This window comes from Oculina patagonica, chromosome 4 (genome assembly GCF_052425735.1).
Source record: "Oculina patagonica isolate OP01 chromosome 4, crgOcupat, whole genome shotgun sequence".
Classification (NCBI taxonomy): Eukaryota; Metazoa; Cnidaria; class Anthozoa; order Scleractinia; family Oculinidae; genus Oculina; species Oculina patagonica.
The window spans coordinates 16942517-16956834 of record NC_135761.1 but is presented as its reverse complement, the minus strand read 5'-3'; the positions used below and the strand labels follow the sequence as shown (position 1 = coordinate 16956834).

The window sequence follows — 14318 nt, the reverse complement described above, 5'->3', positions numbered from 1 at the left end:
AGTCAAAACGGACTCAATACCAGCTTATTGACGGGTCTAAAAAAAACTTAAGGCAACATTGACGGGGGGAGAGGGAAGACATGACTTGTGCTAACTGAAATTGAACACATGTTCAAGTGTCCCATCAAAATATGACGGGGATTGCTGCTTGTAAACAGGCCCTTAGAGTGGAGATTTATTAATGAAGAGCGGGGTATGAACTTTCACATGTGACCTTCTCCTCTGAAGAGGGGATAGTACCAAATCAACGGCTAAATCAACAACTGTTTGCCACAAGAGAATTGGACTTGATATGACCGCGAACTTTATTCTGAAGATGACCAGTGACTGACTGGTCAGAACGTAAAATTTACTTTTCATGAGACTTTGGCTGTGTTTTGAAAAAACGTTCATTGTTTGGAACACACGCGGCTCAGTGTCGAGTCAGTTTGTACTTTCGTTTTTACCAGCAGACACCTTCAGTTTACCTCTTATGATTATATATGTATAAGTTATGCGGACACAGATGATAAATCTATTGCCTGCGATCATTATTCTTAACACCCCAGAAAGCTTGCTTGTACGCTTTAACGTGTGTAATACCTGTGAAGATTATTAACTTTACGAGGTAACTCAGCATTAAAGAAAATTGCTGTGTTCCAGAAAACGTCTTGGTGTTGAATGCCGTCTCCGTTTACTCTCGCCGCTAGCAGCCGATCAAAACCCTGTCAATCCAGTTTGCTAGTCCTTCGATTCTCGCGCCCTTGCGAAATATGTGAGCCGTCCAAGTATTTGCCAAGTTCACTAGCATTGGTCAAACCGTAAAAGCCTATCGCTATTGTTTTGGACACCGCATAAAAGCAACAACTAATAACAACCGGGAATAGAGGCCAAGAGAAATTTAAAGAAGGGAAGAGTTAGGTCCAGACTCATAATCCTGACCTAAAATGAGATGAAGTCCAAAAAGTGGCACCTGCAAGACCGCACCCGCTAGAGAGAAACTATACAGGCCTTATGTGTCCAATGGCGCAATAAGGACCGATCATAATGATAACGATGTTATTTGAATTCATAAGTAAAATCTACAATCGTTTGACAACTTGTAAAGACGGTTTCAAACAAACTTTTTTAAAGTATAAATAGACATGGTAGACGTTATGATCAAAATATTTGACCTTCATCAGTTGATGGAATTACTACCGAGAACGAATGCAAATACAGTTGCATAAAATGGAGGGCTTGTGTGCGGTCACGTTGTTTTTTCACTTGAAGATGTAGCCGGATTTGATCAGGCTCCAACCTCGTCCCAAGGGTACTTTTCCCTTCAAGTTGAAGGAAAAGTAGAAAAGCGCCCTGGGTACGAGGTTGATCAGGCTATCTAACTTTATTTTACTCTCCTCCTTCACCCTTTTAGGGTATCAGACTTCATATGCTATCTCACCTTATCGAGTTGAGAAATGAGAATATAATTCTTTGGTGAAGACCATTCAAGATCGACCTACACAGTTGTAACAAAACATCTGTGATATAAAAATGTTCCAAAACGGTAACATTTTCCTTCAAAACAGCCAATGTTTCATCAAAAGTAAATTTGGCGTTCTGGCCAGTGTCGTTGGTCATCTTCAGAATAAAGTTTGTGATCGTGTGAAGAGGAAGTCTCTCGTAGAAAACAGTATACTACCACTACACACTGCAACAATTATCGCATCGCTTTTAAGACTGGGGAAAATTCGTCGACACGACGAAAGTCAAAGTGCAAACACCACAATGCTCTGGTGATAATTTACACAATGTTAATAGCCTCCTGTTCAACTCCTCAAATAATAGTAACAGTAACTACAATAACAATAACGACGACGATGATGATGATGATGATGATGATGATGGTGATGATGTTATATAGCTGGAATATTTTTCCACAACAGCGCACGTTCTCATTGGCTACTTCGAGGTCGCATGAAATCTAACAATAAAACTGTTTCGCGCCAGAAGTCTCTGGGCGGGTAACATTACAAAATCTAATATATAGATTTAGGCAAGCCTTAAAGCAGAGCTCCCGTTTAATTTATTTAATTTTTACTGGAGTTCACAGTGTTTCCATTTTGATAAATATGCGGTCAAAGCTTTAATGCATACGCTGGCCCATAGGTACAAGACAAATTTTAATCCATCATGGTTAAAATGAATGTCTTTATACGGTACAACAAAAATAATAATCTCGAGGCAGAACAACTCACGGTCTAAAAATTAATTGAGTTAATTCTCTGCTTTCTAATAATAGAAAATAGTTTTACGATCCTCTTATCGTTTTGCTTTACGCAAAGTAGACGTCAATATATTTCGTGGACAAATATTCTCGTCTTATTTTTCTTGCCTGTATTTGTCTTAACATCGGTGCACTCAAATGGGTTGCTCACGTACGCAAATTTACAACTTATACCTGGGATAAATCGGTGGTGATTCAGTTTTTATTTCTAACCGTGTGCACAGTTTAATACATAGCAAATAAAACCAACTCAGGGGGACAAAAAAATTAATTGACATGTAAGCGTTAGCTTAAATGTACTACATATCCCAGTTAAGCGACTGAAAGGGGAGAAGTATAAGTTACAGAAAGATCTAATTTTGCCGACCGAATCTAATAGAAACTCCGTTCCGAAAGTAAAAACATCATGAAATTTTCTGTCATAAAATCCGGCTCAGCAATTCAGTACAGGTTGTTACCTTGCATCAGAGTGCTGTATATATCTTCAGCGGACTTGATCCATGCAGTGCGTGGTTAGCTTCGTTTTAACATAATCATTTGCTAAAGTTGTTGTGTATTCTCGATGTTGATGGTCGCATATATATTCATCCGCAAACAACAGAAACAAGCAAACTAGACTTGCACAGGGAGTATCATTCGCAGTTATTCCGGGTCTCTTCGTACTCGTTTTCCACAATTTCACGGAATATAGATGACTTTTGAGGACGTCGTGCGAGAAAAATTTCGGTAAGAAAGTTCTCTACTCTCGGTTTCATTCAGCCTACGGCTACACAGTGAACACCACGCAACAAATTTTCCCGCGTTTTCATAACACAAACTCGTTTACATGCATCAAGCTGAAACGTCCACATCATCCAGTCGATAGATATAACTAGGGCTTTCCACAAGTTGCTCGAGATTTCCAAAAAAGTTGCCCGTATTTTCTCAAAAAGTTGCTCAAAAGTTGCTCCAAAAATACAAAAAAGTTGCTTCTGATAATAAAAGTTGCTCGAAAGTTGCTCCAAAAAATCCAAAACGTTGCTTCTAATCGAGAGAATTTCTCTAAATATATGCTAATTTCCCTTTGAGAGTAAGATTTCTAAGCAGTTTTATGCACTTTTACAGCAAAAGAAGTATCTAAACAACATATTAGGGGGAAAATTTGTTAAATAACAAGGAATTCTTTAACTGAGAAAAATCGTGATGATATCGATGACGTCATGTTTGTGACGAATTTTGTAATGTTTTAATATGCAGAATGAGCCGAAAGGTGGAACGTCTTAAGATGTTCCTCCAAAATCTTCGGCAAACTTCGTAAATCTTCGGAAACGTTCGTATTGCCTTTGAACAACACTCGGATTATCTTCGGAGATCTTCGGTCTGAAAATTGCTTAAAATGCAAAAAGTTGCTCGAGAGAGAAAAAGTTGCTCGAAGGGTAAAGAGTTGCTCGAAACATGAAAAGTTGCCAAAAAGTTGCCGAGCAACTTGTGGAAAGCCCTAGATATAACGTCAATTGCTCGTTTTACGGTTACGAAAAAAAACGACCAGAGTCCAATAAAATTAAATTTTAATTATAACCGTGTAACAATCTAACGAGAATTACATTTTTTTTTTTTTGGGGGGGGGGGGGGGGGGGTAAAGGCGCATCTGATTCGATACATTCACACATGAAAAAAGGCAAACCAAATAGAGCAGTTGGACAATAAACCTCTCAGTTGTTTTGCTGTGTAGTGTTGCTGTGTAATTTTACCGGCTGTCTTCATTTTGTCTTGCCCTGCGAGCTTTATTTGCAGTTTGTTATTTCCATACATTTCTTGTTAGCCACGGGCGGGCAACCTCGTCCCCAGGCCTAATCTGTGCGTACGTACCTACGTATGTACGGGCCCGGGGCTACCACCAAAATTTCTAGGTTCAATAGATTACCATTTGCGTACCTAGGGATGCCCCGCTCGTGTGCGCCTTCGGCGCGCGCGGGAGCTCCGCTACGACGTCAGGGGGTAACAGTGCACTGTTACAACCACCTTTCTTCTTAGTTTCGGTTGTGCTAATATATTGAGATTCTCGGGAAACAAAATTACTGTTTTAATTATTAAACGAGAGTAACACTTGGCAGTACTTTAACGAAAGAGCTAGTGGCACTCGACGGAAAAACTAGCTATATTGACTCTGCCACGCCAATTAAGTAGCCAATTAGCATACTGACAGCTAGGATTATTATCTAAATGTTGTAACATAATCATTAGAAACTATTTACACAGAAGTGGCCCCACCAGCCATTACTTTGTAAGCACACAACCGCGTTAAAATAAAGCTGCTTAAACTTAACCTTTTCTTACATTTAAGTAGTATTGTCCCCGAAAAAATGCAGATATTGTCGTCAAAATTTAAACGACATCGGTCGTTTAGAAATTGCCTTAAAGAAATTGTCTATTTAGTTTCTGCCAAACACAAAAATCGACACTCATGCAGCCAACACTTCTCCTCTGTGCTCATGCTAAAGGATTATCAAAAACGGAGATTTGTTTGGTCAAAGGGCATACGCGAAATCGTGTTTTTCATTCCTCGCGAAGCGAGGCCGAAGGCCGAGCGTAGCGGGGTGTATAATTTTGTCCCTCAAAGGGCTCAGGCGGGATGAAATCTCGTGTGGAGTTTACGGTCATATATATATATTTATTTATTTATTTGTGAGCTTGGTGTGTGGCGGAAATGACGTCACACGGCCGCCGCGCGCTGGTGGCCTAATGGTAAGGCGTCGAACTTGAAATCAGATCTTCGGACCTGAGGTCGGGGGTTCGAATCCGGCCAGGGTTTTTTTTTTTCTTTTTTTTTTTCTTTTTTTTTTGTGGGTTCGAATTCTGAGCCTTTCATTTTTATCGTTTTTCTTTTCGGATTAAAATAACATTGATTTCCACATAATACTCCCTCAACGCCTATTCAGGCTATAAACCTTTCCTCGCCATCAGGGGCGCGCGGGCGGAGGCTTCGAATCCTCCTGCCGTTCGTTCTTCTTTTTTTTTTATGCCATCAAATAAATTTCCAAAATGCGACTATCCAATAATTTGTCGATGATTTTGAAAATAGCCTGCGCTTCCCAACGCTTTCTACCTCTTTACGAACCAGAAAAAGCCACCATCTTTAAAGCGGAGTAGACCCTGGGAACGAGGGTGTCGCGGCCATGCCCGTTGAAATAATATTTCTAACAAATATATCTTCCTGCCTACTGTGGAAAATTGAATATGTACAATTCAATTAATGTTCAACTTCAAATAATCCACTCCTTATTTATAACACCCCCCCCCCCCCTCCCCAACCCAGAGCTTCGCGAGGCCCTGCGAGTCACGTATTACTAGTTTAAGATATGAGGTTAATCAAATCACCTCAACGAAGTCTTTTCACGTGCCTTGCATAGCAGAACAAGAGATCCAAAATAGGTTTTTGCAATCCCGCATCCCGCCACCCTTTTTGGGCCTTATTCCGCCATCCCCCCTTATTGTGAGTTTTCATTCCGATCCCGCCTGTGGCAGTGACAGAGAATGTAAATAGTTTCTTATTGGTATGAACGCCCGTGAGCCGTTATGGCGTTTATTGACTCTATTGTTGTAACGTATATAAGGGCTGATGGTTGTAATGTATTCATCTCAGCTCTCGAACTTTTCAACTTTTATTTTATACACTTTTGTTATCTTTGTACTTTACCTTTAACCCCCAAAGGTTCATGCGCCTGCAATTTGGTTGGGGAGTACGTTCCCATTTTCCCACTGGGTTTTTGGGTTTTCGTACCAGGCGGCGTATAGGTTCGAAGTCCGAGTAGTGTTTCAGTTTTGTACGTTTGAACAATGTACTTAATGACGACGGCATTAAATACTCGAACTCATAGTTCGAGCTGGACACAAAGTCCTTAAATCTTCTCCGTTATAAAATAAAAAGGAAGTTCGCTTTCAAGGTTGGTCATTCGAATTGATTAGCTTAGTAGCAATTGAAATCCAAAACACCTGTTGCTTCATCCTATGGAAATCGAGTTACAGAGCTACGGCTGTAAATGCCACTTATGGCCCGAATGCGAATTGATACAACTTATCCTGGTCCACTTTAGGTATAAGGTATGAAATGAATCAACTGTTAAGTGGACAGCTAAATAGAGATGTTACCCCCTACAAGGGTAGGATTCTGCCGCTGTTTTTACACTGGTCGAGGAAAGGTTGGTTTTTCTCCCACCTGGAGAAAATTCCGGTTGCGCAGTGAAAACGGTTTTTTTTTAACGAGATAAAATCGGACTTTAAAAGCAACCTTAAAATACAAGCTTGTTTTAGATTCTTTTCACTGTGAAAAACAAGGGATCAGTATTCAAGTTTAAAGTGGGTCGTATAACTTGTTCAGCTACCAGCCACAGCCAAATTAATCACTCAATTTCATGTAGTTATGGCTGCACGCCAAACTATTTTAGAAAAAACACGATCATCACCGAAACAAAGTTCATTTAGCAAGGAAAATCGTATTATCGAAGTCATGTTTACTTATAATTACCATATTTAATTAACGTTTTTTGGATTCCACACCCCACCTTCAATTTCAGAACATGCATCACACATCCCGCCTACAAAAAGGAATACATCCCGGTCCCGCCAAGACAATTTCATCCCGTATCCCGGCACTAAAATGTTTTACATATGTTTTTATCCCACCTTTATTTTTAAGCCCCATCCCGCATCCCGCCAGACCTATTTGTGACCCTTGAACAACAGACGATTCTGTCAACTGCAGATTAAAATTTTGAGTAGTCAGACGCAACATAATAAGACATTGACCATCGGCATATTCTATTTCCGTTGCCATGGACACGAACAAGAAAGCAAAATCCAATGTCCTCGTTTTAGTACAAACGAAGAAGAAAAGAAAATATAGATAAACTGTTTAACTCAGCCTCGAAAAAGATTGAGACAACATGTGAACCGTATGACATAAACGTGAAAATTGTGCTTTATAAGATAAAGACCTTTCGGGATCTTTTGTCTTGACATTTGCAAACTACTTAACCACATCCTTTCACATGCCCGCCGGTTAAAACAAAGCACAGCACAATGTTTATTTTAAATTAATGCAGTAATTCGGATAACACATCTAGAGCTATTAAGTTCAGACACTCGCCCGACTCATCCACTTACTGGTGACATGTTTAGCTTACGTTGTCACGGAAGGAAACTTAAAGGAGAAGTTCACTCCAGAATGGCCATTTATTTTCGTTACGCCAATAAAAAGTTTATACAAAGATATGTTATTTACCAAAATTTCAGCCTCCAACGTGCGCTATAACCCTACGAAATCTTTCCCAAAACTCGACAACTGAACGCCGCCATCTTGGGAAAGATTTCGTAGGGTTATAGCGCAATTTGGAGGCTGAAATTTTGGTAAAAAACATATCTTTGTATAAACTATTTATTAGCGTAAAGAAAATAAATGGCCATTCTGGAGTGAACTTCTCCTTTAAGCACCAGACGGATCTCGAATTCATTCAAATTCTTTTCCATGATCGAGAAAGAGAAAATAAAATTACAAATAAAAAAAAATGCGAGATAACACGCTGTTTGACTTCCATACTACAGGTTACTAAGAAAGAAGACTGAAGAAAGCGAACAGATAGAGAGATGAGCAAGACTCCGGAACAACCGGGAGGAGTACACCCTTGCTGTAGATAAAGCGAACGTGCCGTTGGATAGAGTTTGCATTCAATCATTGCCGGGTACCATTGTTAAAACATATTTACCTGGTGTCAACTCTGCGGCAGCAGAAACTATCAAAATGGGTTCGTTTGAATTCACTCGTTCTAGTCGATCAGTCGGGGAGATCGCGCGCGCGAGCAAAGCGACGGCGGAAGGCCGCCGTCGCTTTGCTCGCGCGCGCGGTTTCTCGCTCTCCCCGACTGACTAGAACGCCAAGCTACGCTGGCTATGGGCCGTCTAGTCTCATCACGTTCAACTAACATCATCTACAACTAAATTGTTTTTTTTTGCTTACACAGTCAGCTGTGCATTTAGAATCCGCACACTATTTCAGGATAGCTTCCGGAAAACGATGTTAACAAATTCCATAACGCATACATAGACACACACTCAACCGTCGAAAGAGCAGTTGCGTGGAGCGCAAAGAAGCACTTAAATTAGGGAACACTTGGTTTCCACTTGGCGTCAGACTCACAGCGAGTGTTGTAAGTCGAAAAAATTTAAGCTATAGCGAAGATTTATTAGTCAATTTGCTTTGATCTTTCGTTTCTCAACCGCAATTTTCAAGAGTCGAAGAAGCAGTTACGTGAAGCACAAAGGAAATTAAGCTGAAATCAGTAAAATTCTACACCACTAACCTGGTAAAATGAAAACCACCAACAAAAGGACAGTTATCGGTCCAGAAAACATGTTTGGCACAAAGTGGAAATTAGTTCGAAGCAAGGTGACTGTTTATGTACGCAACAGCTAGCGTCTTCAGTGAAAACTGAAACTCGAGTTTGTCCCCTATAACTAATGTTGCTTTTAGTTCCGTGTTGTCGCTATGTTTAGTTGAGTTTATCCGTTACCATGTAACTTTATCTTAAAATTCCTCATGACATTTCACAATTGATTGATTGTTGTGACAAAGAGCGTTTGAGGTCTCGCTATTTACAGAGTTAGGATTTCGAGTTGAATTGAGATCGAGTTGACGTTCAAGTTGGATTATAGAGTTGGGTTTTCATTTGAGAAGACATGTCAAAAACTTAGGCTTAGTGCGCCATCACAGGTTTTTAAACACCGCAAAACAATAAAATCTGCGTATCCAATCAAATCGAACTCCAATCGTTTGATTGGGTTTTTTACTAATTCGGCAATGGAACATTATCGAAACGATGAGTTCGTTTTCCGAACTCAATCAAACCAATCGAACTTGTATGACGCGATAAGTTCGATTTTGTTCGGTAGTAAAACGAAAACGACATAAATATCGATATACACTGTAGTCTTAATAAATTCGAATTATAGAATGGGTAGATTCAGATTCAGTCCCTGTTAAAACTATGCGAGCGAACAAACTTTAAATGCAGGGCTGATCAAACTTCAATAACTTCAAGACAAAGGCGAATCTGCTTGTCTGACAAACCGTCTCTTACCATAGATAATTTTCCTACCGAGCAGGTGTCTTCGACTAAATCTCTTGGTGTACACATTGATGAAAATGTAAGCTGGAATACTCACATTGAATGTGTTTGTAAGAAAATTTCTTCATCGTTAGGTTTGATTAAGCGTATTAGAAATTTCGTACCATTTCACACCCTTTTGAACATCTTTAATGGTTTGGTAAAGCCACAGTTTGACTATTGCAGCACTGTTTGGGGATGCTGCAGTATTAGTCTCGCCGACAAACTTCAGAAGCTGCAAAACCGTGCGGCTCGCATATTGTTATCCGCGCCTTATGATTCCAATACTGCTGACCTGTTTTGCAGACTTAATTGGAAAAATCTTAGAAATCAGAGGCTATATACCAAAGTAATTATGATGTTCAAATCATTAAATGGAGAGACACCCCGCTAGGAAAACTAAATTTCTAACATAATGTTTGATTTTGCTGGGCTATTTCTTGTAGCTATATTGGAGTTTGCTCCCGCAACCTAGACCCTTGGTGCATATCACGCAAGGCCGCCAGACCTGTAGGGTGGGGGCGCGACGGGTGCCCCCCCCCCCCCCCCCACGAGCCTTGGAAGGCCGCTCATTGTGAAAAAAATATCAAAATAAATAAATAAAGGGAAATGGTAATTCTGTACTTCGACTATTAACATTCAATATGGCCCTTTGGGTTAAAGGTCCACCATATGTAGATTCGTGTGGAATATTTTGGACCACATTGTTTGATTCTAGGTTAGTTTCAACGATACATTCTACCTAATATCCTTCATAGTCGAACCGTTCTAAGTGCCATTAATATTCCCAGGCGCTAATAATGAATAGAATTAAGAAGTTATGTTCTTTTCTTACATTCTTGTGGTCCCTGTGAGGAAAATACAAATATTGAGCAAGCATATCATATGAATTGAGGGAATTTTTTAAGTAGTTATTGTAGTTTTTAAAAAAACGTTTATGATGAAACTCGTTCTGCTTTAACAGCGGTCTCGGTCTGAAGAAGAAAACGACAGCAGTCTACGGTCTCGAGGGTACAAATTGTGGCGGTCCGCGGACTGAACGACCCCCTATAATAGACCCTCCTTGAAACCAAATGAAACGGCTTTGGAAGGACAAAGCGCAGGCCAAGGAAAAAGCTCTTGAATTCCAGAGTTCGATTCTGCTTGATTAAAGTAACGTTCGATCGTGTTTGATTGGCAAAACATATTTCTACACTGATTTGACAAAAAGTGGACTCCGGGATCCGTAGCTCAGTCATTGATCTAACAGCCCTAGGGAGCCCAGGGTCGGGCATTGAATTGCTGGCTTGCTAGGGGGTGGGCATAGTCAGTTTTCGGGTCAATTTCACCAGTTTTTGCCAGTCAGAGCAATGTCATGGTATTTTACTCATAATTGTCGTGTTTTTCGCAGCTGGCAGCAGCCCTGTGGCAGTTTGGCTGTCTATCCAGGGGCCCTCTGGGGGAGGGAGGGTGGCTCTCAGAGCATTTCAGGCCTTTCTGCCAGCCGTATGGGCAGCTTTTGTTGAAAAAAGCCAGATCATGCCAGGTCTTACTAACCAACCGGGGACCGCTTGGGCCTTTCCAGGGACATGTTGTGTCACAATCTACACTGATTTGACAAAAGGTAGACTCCGAGATCCGTGCTTGAAGGCCGACGCTAGTCGCCTCTATCCAGGGGCCCTCGGGGGGGGGGGGGGGGAGGAAAGGTGTCTCTCAGCAAATTTCAGGCCTTTCTGTCAGCCTTCTGGGCGCCTTTTGTTGAAACAAGCCAATTGTGTGAGTTTGATTATGTTCGATTACCGAACCAGTAAATTCTTGAGTTAAAGTCGGACGCTGAGTTCACATTGAACGGTTGGCTGCATTTTCTTTCTAACGGATTGGATTTTTCCAATAAGTCATTAAAATCTTCAATCAGTACTTTCAAAGATGTACAAGGGACGGACCATTATTTTTTTAGGGTGGGAAATTTTCAAAAAAATATTCCTGCACAGAAAAAAACGGCTGAAAATAAAACGTGCAAGAGGAGCCATGGGAAAAAAAAGTAAGAAAACATCTTTTAAAAAAATCTTGCACAACCTGAAGGTGAAAAAAATATTTTGCCCAGAAAAATTCCCCAACCCCACCCCACCCCCTTCGAAAAAAGAATGCTCCGTCCCTAAGATGGAAGGGCAGCCGCTGTGCTCCCAGGCTGAAACAGTTTGCCGAGACTGATGGCGCTTCCCATTAATAATTTAGTTTGTGGTTTGTTTTTCTCTTGATGGGAGACTGGAAATGGAAGAAATGAACAAATGACGCAGAATTTTCTAACAGTTCGTATAACCGGAATTTTTTTCTGTATTTTACATTGCCTGTGGCATCGGCGACCTCAGAGCGTACATTTTCTGCCCTCCGACGTCTAAAAAAACCGAAAAAGCACCATAAAGCAGGATCTTCTGAACTTCCTTGTTATGATATGCATTGTCACAAATCGATTACACACTGGACACTTTTTTAAAAAGACATTTTGGGAAATTTGAGAAGAGAGATGCCTCTCCTCCCCAGGAGGGGGGGGGGGGGGTGTATGTGCTCGGCTTGGAGTACGATGGGTCCCCAACGTTTTAAAACGCTCCGTCGCCGCTGCTATTTAACTTTCAACCTAAAATTCCTGTTTTTCATGACAAACGGAAAACCCCCAGAAATTCCGAACGGATTCCTTTCTCCTCCCTCTCTGTTTCGTTAACTCGTACTGAGCAAAACCTTTATTTTACTGGTCAACTACTTACACTTCATAGCTTCTTGATCTTTACTTACAATGCACAAACTCTCAAAGAGAAATATCTCCAACTGCAAATCTTATTAAATTCTTCATGAACCCATAGACTACGAGTAGTCTTTACTTCCTCGCGTAGAGAAGCAAAATCACAAGACAACGAGTAAATTGGGTTAAGACAAGAGGACAATTTTCGTCGGTTTTTAGTTTACGCAATCATTTTTACCTGCTTCTTGCGAGGGAAAGTGGGGAATGGAAGTAGCCTATAGGAAATGCTCCCAGTGTATACTATAGTTTACATTAATAAGTTACATATTGGCGAAACAAAACGTAATTTTGCAGTGCAAAAAGCAGAGCACGAGAATAAGACCCATAACTCGGAGCCAGCCCGCCACCTCGCAAAAAATTTGGATCAACTATACACATGGAACATCGCGTTCACGAAAAAAAAAACAACTTTTTGACGCAAAATAATGGAAGGCTTGTTGATTGCTTGCGAGAAACCAACTTTGAACAAACAGGCGGATCGCGTGACTTTGAAAAGTCGGATCTCCATACGTCATCACAAACTTTCAGCTCGGGAATTACATAATAACAAAAAGCCAATTTGAATGTAACTTTAATTTATTTTCATGGTTGTGACTGAGAGCGTTTGAGGTTGGCTCTTTACAGTTAGGATTTCCTTGGAACAGCTAAATAAATTATAATTCTACCGTTCTAGAAAGAAACGCTCCGAATCTAAATATAAAAGCAAGATGTATAGTACATTCGACCCCATCGATCGCAGTCCTTTGAACGCGTAAGGACAACAATTCCTAATAAGAAATAAATAATGTCGACTCGGTAGTTCTCGGTAGTACACTCTACAACTGACTCGTAAAGATATTATATTAAAAAACTGCATGTGAGATGAACTACATAAAAACCTTTCAGGCGCCCTTTTAGAAATGTGCTCTAAATTCTAGAAGATTACTCTTTATTCAAAACTCGTTTGATATTTTTAATGCAGCGCTCGGCTTTTGCGACATAACAAGTGGGGAACGTATACAATGTACCTTTTATGACAGTTCTGTGCATTCGGCGTCGGATAGTTTCTTTGATCGAGCACGTTCATGCAGTGTTATAGTCTACTTTCTCTTCACTGCCTTAAACTTCCTCACTTGCCGCTTTCGTGCCTCTCTACCCCTCCCTAGCTGGTGTTAATTCTTCCTTATCTCGTGCCTTCCCAACTCCCTCTCCTCTAGTTTGCTGACAGCACTAGTATAAAAATTCATAGCTTAGGTTAATACCAGGTCGGAAAGCATTGACTTTTTTTATTTATTCGCAATTCTCGATGTTTCCTTGCAGCTACCACGAATACCTTGTATCGTTATAAACTGTTTTGTACCGGCAAATGCAGTTAATAATTGCTTTGTTCAAGAGGCTCAATGTAGTTTTTTAAGCCCTTGGGTGGTCGTTTTGAAAATGAAAATTATGTAGTAAGCCGATGATCGATTTTTGCCAAAATACACCATAATGATCAAATATGACCAAAGTTTAATTTTTTACTGGTCACTTAGTCACAAAGGTTACCATGGCAACGGTCGTCATTTTATTTCGTTTTCAAACAAGCTTGATTTTCTCGAAATCTAGATTGACTCTTGGTATTTATTTTTTGATAAGTTAAAGTATAGTGGATTTGGGACAAAAAAGTTAATAAGCGCCGCCCTCGATTAAGCGCCGCAGTCCCGAGGAATAAAGTTTTACTAAAAACAGCACTACAAATCAGCTCTAAAACAAACTTAAACAATTTGTTTCATCAAGGGCGTTGTTTTGAAGTTACTGTGAAAGACAAGATTCTTTGTTGCGTCCAAATTTTAAATAAGCGCCGCCCTCAAATAATAATAGCGCCACACTGGCGGTGCGAAAATTTAATAAGCGCCGCGGCGCATTCGAGTAAATATGGTAGTCTTGTTTAAAGTGTATATGACATGAAAAATATTTTCTGCTTATTTGAAAGGCCTTTCGAAATACAGAAGAATGGTGTTTTTCTTTTCGAAATATCTTCTTTCGTTTCAGAGATATTGACGTATTAGATATTGAGATATTATGCAAATTAGATCAGTGATGACGTCATAAGATTTGACTCTAAAAAATGGTAAAATACTGAATAAAAAATATCTCTGGAAATATTGAAGCAGTGTTCTTGAAACTTGGCGCCACAAAT

General features: G+C 40.2%; 1 protein-coding gene across 1 annotated transcript in view; it reads right to left on the bottom strand.

The window, feature by feature from the left end:
• LOC144649770 (uncharacterized) overlaps positions 1 to 14318 on the bottom strand; it is a 104131-nt gene that overhangs the window by 24714 nt on the left and 65099 nt on the right. The window lies entirely within an intron of this gene.